The sequence below is a fragment of the Benincasa hispida genome, chromosome 10, assembly GCF_009727055.1.
Source record: "Benincasa hispida cultivar B227 chromosome 10, ASM972705v1, whole genome shotgun sequence".
NCBI lineage: Eukaryota > Viridiplantae > Streptophyta > Magnoliopsida > Cucurbitales > Cucurbitaceae > Benincasa > Benincasa hispida.
This window is the reverse complement of record NC_052358.1, coordinates 23,500,536-23,513,203: the sequence shown is the minus strand read 5'-3', so window position 1 is coordinate 23,513,203 and position 12,668 is coordinate 23,500,536.

Below are 12,668 nucleotides of genomic sequence, written 5' to 3'. Positions count from 1 at the left end.
AGAGAGAGAATGACTTGTTAGTTTGCTCACAATCCTACCAATTTATAATTTTAAACCATATTTTAAACAATATAATATAAAAATTTGACTCCCAATCCCAAAAGAGAAAAGGAAATTCATCAACACATATAGTTAGACTAAGTAGACAAATATCAAATGATATTTTGTTACTAAGAAAATAAATTGAATTACAATTGCAACCAACTTTTTTTGGTTTAACTTTTGGTGCTCCAACACACATTTGCTCACATGTAGTGAACTAAGTCCTGTTCTATTAAAAAAAAGACGCTAAAATATTTCTATGTTATTAAATAAATACCACGAGAGAGAACTTAGAACACAATCATTTTCGAACTATATTTGATAAGTGGAAATATTTTTTTCATTTCTTTCAAGAAAAAATATATAGTATTTATATCCTATTACATGTATTTGAAATGAGAAAAGTAAAATTATAGAATAAGATAATGCATGGTTTTGAAAGTTTAATTAGACAGAAACAGTGGCCTATGTATTGAATATTCAATATGACTTTGGTAACATGTTGCTCAGCGTAGGACAAACATGCATATAATAATTCAAATTTTTTCTTCAAATATCTAGTGGCTCCTAACATTGTAGATCGGAACTCATAACGTCGGAAACGTCGCCTGAAAAAATTGGGTTCTCGCACCGTGACTGCTGAAAACTGCCACTCTGGATTGCCTGTATATCATGGATCCATTGTTGTTCGATGAACCAATTTTTAGCTCTCTCATATTAGTTTATTGTTCCGATCTTTCCAAAATAGTCCATGGAACCTACGTCTTCACATCCTACTCGCCCATAAATAAACTATAAAAAAAAAGAAAAAAACATCATTTAGTTTCATTTTTAATTTTCTGATATTATGTTTTATATCTTTTAAAATTTAAATTTGTAAACACACTTACTGCATAACTATGAGTTTATTTATTTCAATTATTATTCAAATTTTTACTAATATTCTTAAAAAATAAGCAAAAGATTTGAAAAGCTAAAAAAAAAAAAAGAAGTTTCTCAAGTACTTTATCTTATTTTTAGAACTCAACGAGAAAAAATTTTATTGTTTATGAAAGAAAACAACATTAATTTCTAAAGAACAAGAAAACTAAAATCAAAATCATTATCAAACGAAACCTAAGATATGTATTTGATATTCAATTTAGTTTAAAAAAAAAAATAAGTAATTTACAAAGAATACTTACACTTATTGACTCTTTTGTTTAAAATTCAATATACTTTTTATGAGTTTTTTAAATTCTAACTTTGAAAACTAAAAAATCTTTGAAAAAAAAATGTTTTGAACAATATAAAAACACAGAAAAAACTATATATTAGAAAATCATGGAACAAGAAGCAGAGTTCAAAAACCATTGAAAATTTCTAATGTTAACATAGGCACACATACGTCCTTCCACTAGATTGTCACAATGTCACATAATTTTTAAATACTTCAATTTGTTTATAATAATGAAGGTTTTTTCCATGCTTATCACAGCGTTTAATAAATTAGGAATATGCCTGGAAAAAGAAAAATCTAGTACTTACTCCCTTTCATTAGGCACGTTATCACAACAATTCTTAAAATGTTTTCTTTATAATATTGGGCATTCAATAATGAAGTTATACTACCGTAGTATGCTAGAAATTTTTTTGAACATATACCTCAGTGTGGAGTGAAATATATGAATGGTATTTCTAGAATGAATGAACTAATATTGATGAATCTCGACCTCTCTCCTCATCAAAAGATTACGAATAATCTGCATAAATTAGACCGATCCTCCAACCCAGATCGTTAAATACCACCCTCCACAGCAGAACCCAATTTCTCTTTGATTTTTCAGTTCCAGGTAACATTTTTCCTGGATTCCGGCTCATCGACAATGCTGTGTATGAACGAGACGACGACGCGACAAATTTCGTACTTTCTCAAAGTCTCTCCTTCTTCTCCTCATCCTTCTTCAAGTTTATCTCCATGATTTAATGTACTTTATTGCTTTGTCTATCTGGTCCAACACGTTAGTGGTAGTATCCTACATTTTTTAAGTGAAAAAAGGGCCATTAATACTGTGAAAGATAAATGGGAAAAAAAAAGATAAAGATACAAAAAGAAAATTAAAAAAAAAAAAACAAGCATTTGAGTGAGAGATTGGGAAGGAGGGAATTCAAGTTGGTGTAAAGTTGATTTCATTTTGTTTCTGCGATTTTTTCTCCATCACTTTCTCTTCAACTTTGTTATTTAGTGGTTCAACTCACGATTTTCCGCCATGAGAATAATAATAAGAATAAGAATAAGAATAAGAATCAAATGTAAGAAAGAATTAAAATGGAGTTAATATGTATAATATAAGAATGGTGTTATATATATACTATAACTAGGGGAAGAATGGGGTGTGGAGTAAAATTCGATACGAGGGAGTGGCGTTGATGAGGAATAGACGGATCACTGTTGGCTCCAGCCGTCATGTTGGAAAATATTAGCAAAGGATCAAACACAACAACACATCGGCGTTTCTTTCGAAAAATTTCAGTTTTTTCGAATTAATTTTGTTTAGTTTCAAAAATATTGAATTTAATTTTTTCAAAAAATATTAATAGAAAGAAGGTAACAAAATATAAGAACTTACGGGTAGAATTAGTGTTTTTAAGGTTGTTTATCATTTCTCTTTTTAAAATCATTGAATTATCAAATTCAAACCTAAACTTTAAGAGACCCGTCGTATGTATATTTTCTTTTCTAAAAAAAATGTATTGGAGTGGTCATCGACTTAATTTTGTATGCCAATATTATTCTTTTTGAATTTATACGGATTGTTTATAAAATTTACAACATTACCTACAATAGATTGAAAGTTTAAAGTTATAATTTATAAATAAACTTTATTTTAATATCTTATATATATCGTTTATTTTTTTAAAAAAAGTAAAATATTTATTTAAACAGATAAAGTTTAGGAGAATATTAGAGTTAAGTTTTACTCTTTGTATTTTAACTAGAGTTAGTTTCTAATTCTCTAGTATCACAGTGGTATATTATTGCCTCGTGGTACACTTTAAAGGAGAAAATATTTTATCCAAAAACTTGTCTTAGTAAGGAGATTTTAGATATAAAATTCAGAGTTTTAAAAAAAAATTAAAATTTTTAATTTTTTTAATAGCTATTATACATAAAATATTTAAGGGGGCGTATTGGGGCACATCAGTAGGGTATTAAGTCTGTGAGTTATAATAAATTGTTTGTTTTTATAGTCTGTAATTTGGGGGTGCAAATTATTATAGTATGGTCTATAATAGTTTCGTTTGGGATGTAGAGTATTGAGTCCTGCCTTTAATAATCCTGTTGGAGAGCAATTATAATGAGTCCTAATTTGAATGTAGGGGCTCTTATTTTAGACTGTGTGGTAGTTTCTACTACCATCTTTATAATACTAATAATTATGCATATGAAATATCATATTTTAAAAATATATATTAAGATATATGTTCGCACCAAATTTATACAAATTAATTTGAATTGTTAAGTTTAATGCTAAAATTAACCACCATTTTTTTTTTTTTTTGGTCATGTTCTGAGAAGGTATGGTTAACAATGGCCAAAAAAGAAAAAAAAAAAGTACATTACTGTGGTTGGGATGCAATTCATGTGTTTCATGATAGTAAACCTCTATTTTTTTTGGAGGTACAAAAAAAATGTAGACAAATGAACTAACATGATTGTATGATAAAATATGAGGAAGATTTTAATTACCAAAATGTATTACAAACTTAAATGTATAATTGAAACAAAGTAATTATTGTTCATTATTGAAGCAGTCCAAAACACATGTTGATACAAACATTCTCTTCAAGGAGGAGGTTTGCAATAGTCCAACTTCAAGGCTGTGGAAAATGGATAGAAGCTTCTCTGTTTCTTGCACACTGAGGAATATTGATTGCATAAGCTCATCCTCTAATCAATTATGCAACGACCAAGAATATCTTAGAGTTGTTTTACAACTCCCCGCACGTGTAGTTTTGAGCTTCGGTTGCATGCTTCTCTTTTCGGTCATTCTGCAATCGCCTTCATTGGTCATTTAACGAACTCCATTGTGTTCCTACAATCTCTGCGCATTTCATATTGATTCCCACTTCAGCTTCCTCTTACTCTCTCGAAGCCATTTCCTCCTCTCAAGTTGCTTTGGCTAGTACATGTTTCCATGCATATCATATACTTGACATATCCATTCCTTGACTAGACATCAATGAGGGGATGTTCGGAATCCTATGATTCATGGAATAAGAAACACCATCCATTTATATGGTTTTGGCAACGTTAGACCCGACGTCTGCAAAGGTCTCTAACCGTCCTCGGCGTTTAGCATGATCCTTGCCAAAGACGTAAGGCCAGATCATCATAGTATTGGAACGACTTGTGTAGAAAGCCTTTTTTGCTGTGGATGACTCTGCCTGAACAGAAGGAAGTGGAATGTAATAATTATGTTTACCAATTTTCGTAATCAATTAGACAATTGCACCTTCACCCTCCACGAATAACTCCTGTCTGTAGTGGTGCATGGAAAATTCTCATTTCCAGCCAAATCCACTCACAGAGTTTCGGTCCTCTCATTTATTGTGATTGCTGGTAAGGTTTTTTTTTTTGCAAGGGATTTAAACTCGATCATCTATAGTCGGTGATGCTTGAATATTATAGTCGGGCATCTTCTTAGCCATCAAACGTTGTAGTTTGCCAGTACCCAGGTTGAAACGTCCCATGTCTATCTTCATGCCACCAGATATGAATAAATGCCACAACCACTCGATCAGCTTCGCTTCTTCCTCTTTAGTCCATGTGTGCTTTGGGGCTATTGAGGAACTTGACATTCTAAGTGTTACATTTTAATACAATTAAACAATAAACAAAGAATATGAAACATAATTAATGGGTAAAATGATGTACAAAAGATATAGTAACATAATGAGAGAGTTTTGACAAACTATTTTACAACACACGACAAAAGAAAATAAGCGTTATAATTGATTAAAACTAAAGCGCACTATGCACTACGCAACTCCCATTTAGTAAATTCTGTTGCGCCAATTTAATCCCTCCATTAGGTCCATGATGCATTGTAACTGTGATTGCGATATGACATAAAATGTTTTGCAGTGATGAGTTATGCCCGTTGCAACATGCAAAGTTTTCCTCGTAAAACCCAGTAATAAATCTTCACTAGTTTCCTGTAACTCCCAGGGTCGAACACAGGACTACTGAATTACTAAGCGCACAATGAAAATGATTCCTTGCAGTGGCAAAGACAATTAAATTTGGTTGTCCTTATTGTGAAGTAAAAATCTTAATGCAATGGATTCCGAGTAAAGTTGATGAAATCGAAATACAATGAGTAATGCGATGACTGTTAATGGATTTAGCTTAACACTTCCTAAGATTTAGACTCAAAGTTATGCGATCAATGCTACACAATACAAACAACACTGTTCCATCTCCTATGCAAATGCCATAAGTTCCTATTGTTAGGACACATGTGATGTATACGATAATTCATAGAGATTATTCATAAGCCTCTATTCTTGTCTATCGAGTGAAATGATGCACACAATACACAAGGTGACCGCATACTATCCAATACCTATCTTTATGGGTGCATCGAATCGTAATGAGAAAATAGAACTTATGTTATTTCTATCTCTTGCTTACGGTTCTAATCTGACTCTCTCTCAACCTAGATTCTAAATCTGACTCTCTTAATCTAGATTCTTCTTTAGACTATTCTCTCAGGTATCTCGTAAAAGGGGGTGAATGATGCATAACATAAGACAAGAGATCGCAATAAATGAAAGATCTATAGATCAATGCTAGCTAAGTTTCTCAACCCATTCGAAATTTACTATCTCATGTGCAATTATGGAGAGAATGAAACAAATATTGAAATAAGAATCCATTTTCATATAATACAAAGTACAACAAGATACAAACATAATGACAAGAGGGATACGAAGAAGCCCGGTAGCAATTCTTGCCTTCCAGTGGCTTTACACTATCCTTTTCACCTTCAACGCTGCCCAAAAGAATACCTTGCTTTCACAAGTGGTTGACCCTCTCCTCCTTTAATAGCGGCTTTCCCGGAAGTCTTTCGAGATGTCCAGGAATGTCCTCTCGGCGTCTTCTCCCTTGCTCGCCTCCGCCTTCTATAGTATAAGAAAACTACAACTAAACCTTATCTACTTTGTATCAGAGCCTGACTTGTTATGGCGAACTCCTTTAACAGATGGTAGCCTTGGTATATAAGAGCTAAGGTGAAGAAGCTTTTCTTCTAATGATTGCAATGAGGGCGGTCAATAAATCTTTGCTCTGATGCACTGCGATTAATGGCACGAGAAAAGTTGAGTGTACTGCTACAAGGTGTCGTTAATGGCTTATCAACTAAATTCAGATTCGATCTACATCAAACTTTCTGTCCCATCATGATTTATTACTGCCTTCATTGAAATCACCGTATTTTATGTGGCCACCTTCCAGTAACTTCCTCGCGAGCACATAATTGATGCAAGCCTTGCGACACAATCTTCTCAATGCATGGCGGACCAAATTCCTGGATCGCATTTTAACTGCCTCAATGCATTTTTCTTCCTGTACAAAATAAGTAAATTAGCTACTTTATACCATGGGCAATGATCATAATATCTCTCAGTTTAACGTTTTTGGAAACATGATTTTAGTAATATTTTACCGTCGCATTCCTCTGTTTCTTATTTGTGCTGTAATAACGTGCATTTCACCCATTATCAGTCCATTCATTGAATCTCTCAATATAATTTGATCCATCTCCCGTCCATTGTAGCAAAGCTTAAATCCACCATCATCCAATATCCTCACGTCAAGTCACATATTTTAATCATCTCACAATTGTTAAGATTGCGACAGAAGGCAACACCACCATGATTGTTTCGACATAGATTGCATTGGTTATAGAGTTCCTCGCAAAGATTCCTATCTACCCTTCAACAACCCAAAACATTCTCCTGATGACAATTCCGTGCAGAAGAATGCTTCATGTGAAAGATTCTGTGGAATTTTTGGTGCATTACCTCCTCCACACACATCTAAAAGCACTATTACAAATTGATATAATGAAACGGTCATATAGCGTGGTTTCTTGGATTAGACTACGGATTTTAGACCATTGGTGTATCCAGTAGTTTTTATAATATATTACCATGGTTAAACGTTAGTCATGGTCCTAATTATACACATGTCTAAACGTCAACCTGGTCTATAATGGCATAGACAATACTGACGTTAATGTGTGTCCTATAGTATAGACTACTGACTTACATTAACCTAGATCATATATTGAAAACAACTAATAAACCACATACAAAAAATAGTCTTATTGGTATCCATACATACTATAATTTGACATCCAGTTGTGTTATAAAACTAATAATTCATCCAAATTATATTAATCTAGTGAAATTTCAACACACAATAATTCAACTTTTAATAACTAAAAATCTGAACCAAAATTATAATATATATAAATGAAAGATAAAATACAAATAACTTAAAAAAACACTAAACCTATGAGGCAAACTAAACATATATGGATAATTTTCTATATAATAGTATTTTTAATTTAAAGAATTATTCATTCATGTGTACTTCAGCAATCTCAACTTGAGCACGTGTCCTTTTTCAGCCGAATAAATTTTAATGAAAAGGAATTTATCAACCCACGATAAGGAAGTTAAGACTAAGTGCCACATTAAACTTTAATTTCACCTTTGAAGTGTCCTTCCAGTTAACATTCTAAACGAAACTTTAATTTAAAGTAAAAATTTAATTGACATCAACATACACCATACCACTGGGATTTTAATAATTTTAAAATGAAGTACTTAAAATGATACGATAAATTGTTATTGTAATGTTGCAAATGTGATAATTAAATTAATTTAGTCCTCAAACGAATTAAAAAGTTACAATATCTAACTTCTAACTAGAAGGCATATAAACATCTATAACAAATTATTATATTATGATAAATGAATTGACAAAATCTGAAATAAAAAGGTTACAATTCGATACACAAAGAAAAATTATCATCATAACAGTTATTGTATTAGGATAGAAGAAGAAATATTTATCAATATTTAAGAGACCAAAAATGAGGTTCTCCTCTAAATGAGACCAAAAATAACAATTCGTTTATATAGGTTAGGATATTTAATTATTTTCAAATTTGTGCCCTATAAAAAGACACTAAAAAAATACTAGATTGTATACCAATAACTGATAGTTTACACAACACAACAAAAAATTTGAACATTAGACCATAATAGAAATTTAAAATAATTTAAACAATTATAGGGGAATCAAGAAATCCCTAAATCAAAATATTGAGAAACTGCAATGGAGTTATGTGATAGAATATATAGTTACTACTAGAGATTGGAGAATGGAAAGATATGCATCCAACTATCAAAAACAAGTTTACTCCAAAGTAGTTAAAAAGTGTCTAACTAATGACATTCTAACTAGATAAATTTCTACTTCAATTAGCGTAGTAGCCCAAAGATAAGTAGGTTCCAAAATTCATGGGTGTTTAAGTAACATATAAAAACCCTATTGTAGGATAAAAAAAGGGTTAAAAAGGGTAATACCCAAAGCACCATCACTTTGGCCTGGTTCTTTCTTCTTCTTGTTTTTTTTGTAGCATACTAATGGATTTTTTTTAAGAAGAAAAAAATTTCAACTATTTGAAAAATATGCGATCCCTATTTTAAATCAATAAATTTAATTTTAGTGCACATAAATTATCTTTTAGAGATTTTATTTTATTAAGTGTAAATGTGATTTTCAACTGCCAGTGTTTTTAAATAAATTTTAAGTATATAACTCATACGGTATTACAAAATTATTTTAAAGTAAAACGAATAACAAACAATATATAATCTAACCATAGATTACAATTCATATTTCTGGTAAGAAACTTAATATACAGACTCTCTATGAGTTTTTGTGTATAGTCTTCATGGCATTTAGACCACAATTTTATTGACCGTGTGTAATAATTTTTAACACCACAATTTTATTGCTCATAGTGTAGTTAGTTTTTACACCAAGGTTTTAATTGAACGTAAGTAAAATATTTACAAACACAATTTTTATGTTGTAGTGTATAAAAATTTTTTAAATCATGATTTTTATTATACCTATGGTGTATGTTATTCACCAGACTAATGATTTATTGAATTAATTTAAACGTTAATTATTAACACCATAGTTTTTATTACCGTGTATAAAATTAATTTTTCACCTAATAATTATCTTTTTTTTTTATGGTATGCAAAGATAATTTTACACAATACGTTTTTTTGACTAATGGATGCAGATTGTATCATTACACCATAGGGTGCAAAGTTAGATTTTTACACACAGTGATTTTTCCTGACCATGATGCAAAGTTACTTTTATACAAGATTTTTTTTATCGTGGTGCAAAATTAATTTAGACCATGGTTCATTGAGGTGTTGCAAAGTTAACTTTTACACCATGGATTTTAATTAAATCATGGTGCAAAGTTAGTTAACAGCCATGGTTTTTAATTGATAGTTAGGCCAAAAGTTAAATTTTATACCAGATTTTCATTGACCGGTGTGGCCAAAGTTATTTTACACCAATGGGTTTTATTGACATGGTGCAAAGTTAACTTTTACACCATAGTTTTTATATGACCATGGTGCAAAATTAAATTTTTACACCATTGTTTTCAAAACCTCCAATATTCCTTAACATATCTTAACTAGTTTTTAATTTGTTTGTCTCTAAATAGTTTCATTGTAGTCCATGTTACCAACTCTACATTATATAACTATTAATCTTTTAAAAAAACCAATAGCCATGTCTAAATAAAAGTGTAGTGTATATTGAATTTGTAGTAAGTGAAGATAAACTTTCGCCTCTATTTGGTCAAAACACCCTTTGCATTTGGTACCGACATCAATAGATAATAATACCCTATTGGAACGTTCCAATGTCTTTCAAACTTTATATATCAATAGAAGAGGGGAGAGATAGTTATTGTGTCTAGTTACCCTTCGAAGCTCTCCAGTCCGTTATTAGTCGTGATTTGCATCTCTGAGAATGAGAATCAGCTGCGATCCTTCGACCGTGATAGACGAAACAAAGTCACTATTGGTATTCACAACACACCAAGTAACATTGTCGGCATATGCACCCTTTCCCCTATACCTTGGTCATCATGTGCATTGATAATTACTTGATGTACATGCCAATCTAAAATACCCAAATATCAACTGGCAGTTGGAAAAATAAAAATATCATAGCGCATAGTATCTCTAACAAATAATCACATCGACTAAGTTTGGTGTAATAAACTATACTCTAAACTATTGCCATCGTTGATATGTCATGAGTTTTTGACTGAAAAGGTTTTTTAATAGCACATCGTGTAATCAAAAAACATGATGAATAAACGGTGTTGGAATGCCTATAAACAGTCTCACGGACATCCAATTCTCTTTGAACTATTCGGATCTTAATGTCGGGCTAAAATAATATAGACATGGAAAATCATCTCCTCTGCATCATAACTTCAGTTTCGACTAATTCCGCTAGTTGGCTTAAGTAAATGATACAAAATTAAAAACATCTTTTATCCATTCCTTGTACTTGATGATAAAAAGTCGGACATCAATGATGAGTCGAAAGTAATGCTAATTGTTTTAATACGATGTTCTACTATCATGGATGGTTTTCTATTCCTCCTATGGTCATTCAGTAATAACTTCAAGTGTTAAAATGACAATGTTAAAGTTGTGAAGTGTCTAGTATCGTAACTAGTTTCCTATTGGTTCATTATGTACTCAAAATATTGGAACTGGCCGAAAGAAAAAATTTTTAGATCTAGTAAAATATTACAATATCGATTTTTATGTTATTTTAAAAATAAATACACTAATCAATTGGGTACTATATTTCTTTCAAACAATCCAGTAAATTGACTTTTTTCTTCATGTTATTCTAGAAGCGAATTAATTATTTTCTTTTGATACAAATATTGAACTAGGATCTTTTATTAAAAATTTGTTTCTTTATTTCTTTCTTTCATATTATTAGAACTATTTAATCTTTGGTCCTTTATTAGTACAAACTATTTTATTTATCAAGTTTTTCAAAACAATTTTTAATACAATGGTTGAATTCTTAGTGAAATTTAAAAAAAAAATATTTTTAAGCTACTTTTTTAACTCTCAAATTTGCCTTGATTTTTTAAAAATCATTGTAAGATTTTCAATTACACAGAAATTGATTTCTTGTTGTCCAATTATCGTTGATTTATGGATTGGTGGTTTGATTTGAACTTAGACTTGTTTTAATTAATCCACAATTCAGATTTCAAACAACTATTTTGTTAGGTACAACTATTTTATTATATCCATTTTCAAACTTTAGTACAATGATGAATTCTAGTCAAATTCCAAAAATAAACCATTTTTTGAAAGTACTTTTTTAGTTATCAAATTTACCTTTGATTTTTAAATATTGGTGAAAGATGGATAATAAAAAAGAAATTTGGAGTGAAAGTAGTGTTCTACATGCTTAATTTTCAAAAAACACAAAGTTTCTTTTTTTAATTTCCTGCTAATTTTTTCTAGATAACAACACTGTTCGCTTTTTGAAGACTTACAAAACTGATTTCTGCGCATAGCAAACTATTTTTTACATGATTTTTTATATATTTTTTAGAAAAAAATATATTACAACCAATCATCCAAACAATAGCAACAAGTATAAAAGTAATGTTATTCATCCAAACATAAACAAGATTTATAAAACAATCATCCAACTACAAATTCATCCAACAGCTATAAATACGAAACAAACATTATTGCTGGACAGTTGGAAAAATAAAAAATATTTTTAAACCAAGGTATAGCATAATGTAAAAAAAAATTACAAATATGGCAATTTGAATTAAAGTCTATCAGTAATAGAACATATTATTGGAATGAGTCTATCAGTGATAAGACCATATCACTAGTAAGAGTCTATCAACTATAGAAGTCTATGCGATATAGACTTGTCTATATTTGTATTTATTTAAAAATGATTTTATATATTGATTATTCTAAAAATGCTACAATTGCAATTTTTATTCTTCGACTTCGGTAAAGTGTTCATTTTTGGGTCCAAAATCTCCACCGGTTTCTTGTACGCAATCAACAATTTGGGATCATTTTTAGACGTGGTCTGTCGGATTAATGTTGATGAGGAAATTACAAATATGATTCCTTCCCTTTTCTAATAATAAACCCTATATTAACTTAACCAATCTCACAAGCAACTGATACCCTTCCTTTCAACCAGTATGTTTTTAAAATTTGAATTATATTATAAGAGAAAAAATAGAAAAAATATTGGATCTAGTTTTTTCATTTAGTTCTTAGGTTTTACAAATATGACACACTTTTAGTATTTAAGTTTGAGTTTGGTTTCATTTTAGTCCTTAAGTTTCTAAATATTAATATTTTAATCTTGAGATTGAGTTTTAGATCAATTTGGCCACTAAGTTTCAAGATTTATATAATTTTGAACTTCGATTTTTTTACTAAATACTATA